We start from the raw sequence: 1,519 nt of genomic DNA, 5'->3' as shown, positions 1-1,519 counted from the left end.
CTCAAGGCTCATGCAGCTGTAGAGGCTGGTAAATCCCAAGTCTGTGGGTCAGATGTCAAACTGGAGGTTTCTCTAGACTCAAGTAGCTACAGGGGCTGATAAACCCAAGAATGGCAGGTAATACAGCAGCCTGCTGGCTTCAGAGGCAGATGAATCCAAGAACTGAAGGTAAAATGGCAGATTGTTGACTCACAGGTTGCAAAGGCAACAATCTCAAGAACTGGAAATGATGATAAGCCAGATGCAAGTTCCAGACCCAGCAGAAAGCCAGAGGAATTTGCCAGGATATCCATGTATCTTATGTGACCATATATGTGGTCTTAGAAGCAGACAGCATCCCTGAGGAAACTCCCTTTCAACTGATTGGCTGCTCATAGCAGATCTCATCATGGAGGTCATTACATTATATCAGATCTCATCATGGGGGATGACTACATCATAACTGCTAAATCACTGAGAATCATGGCCCAGCCAAGTTGAAACACAACCTTAACAATCACAGCATTATACTTTTTATATTCCTTTACTATAATTTTCATTGGGCTTTAGGAGGGAGAAGAAATAAGTATGTGTGCTCAACTCTTTGCATGTCTAGGAAAGTAGGATAGGTATTATCAGTTCCACTTTACATATAAATACAGGATCAGGGTGACTGAGTTGCCTAAAATCACACAGCTAGAAAAGAAGGGCCAGGATTAAATTTGTATTTTTCTGACTATGTCAAACTACTTATTTTTGTTCAAATCATAATGAGTTTTAAATACACTGTCTTTTGTGTATAAAAATGATTCAGAAACAGTCTACACTTTTCAGTGTGAATATCATTTTACAGTTAGACATCTAGGATAAAATAAGAAGTCACTGAAATCATAAATTAACAGCTGTATATTTTGTGAGTCAGATTGAGTGGAGGAGAACTTAAGGAGGGAATATTGGTAAGAAGGGCTGGATTAACATTTGGGTAGTAGTGACAGGGCTTGGTATATTGGATGTTCTCAGTTCTACCACAGTCACTTAAGCAGAAGTTGAAACTGGGAAGCATTTTCCCCAAAGAGATAATGTAGACTCTGGAATAGAGGTGTAACTGGTAGACGCCACTAGGAAAGTCAGGCACCCCATCCACTTGGTGGCCACTTTCTCATATGCACTCAGTACATATTAGAAGACTACTGTTGTACTTAAATGAGTTCCTTTATGTGGTCTTTTACTTTGGTTCTTTGGAAAAACAGCTTGAGAGATTTTTTTCCCCTAAACCCTAACGGTTTATTACATTTCCTGTGTAAACTGTAAACAACTTGCTTTGATACTTTTTTCCCAGTCCTGGGCTGTAGCCTTCCCTGTGATTGGTAGGTACCTTGCTAGAATTGGTCATTATTAAGGAAAGGAAGTGCCTATGTTGTTGTTGTTATGTGCCATTGAGTCGGACCAACTCATAGCGACCCCTCCTTGGGTTTCCGAGGCAGTATCACCATGGAAGTAGATTGCCCAACCTTCCTTCCGAGGAGTGGCTGGTGAGTTG

The sequence above is a fragment of the Orycteropus afer genome, unplaced genomic scaffold (assembly GCF_000298275.1).
Source record: "Orycteropus afer afer isolate SDZICR_OR568_19922 unplaced genomic scaffold, OryAfe1.0 scaffold00134, whole genome shotgun sequence".
Classification (NCBI taxonomy): domain Eukaryota; kingdom Metazoa; phylum Chordata; class Mammalia; order Tubulidentata; family Orycteropodidae; genus Orycteropus; species Orycteropus afer.
This window is presented reverse-complemented; position numbering follows the sequence as displayed.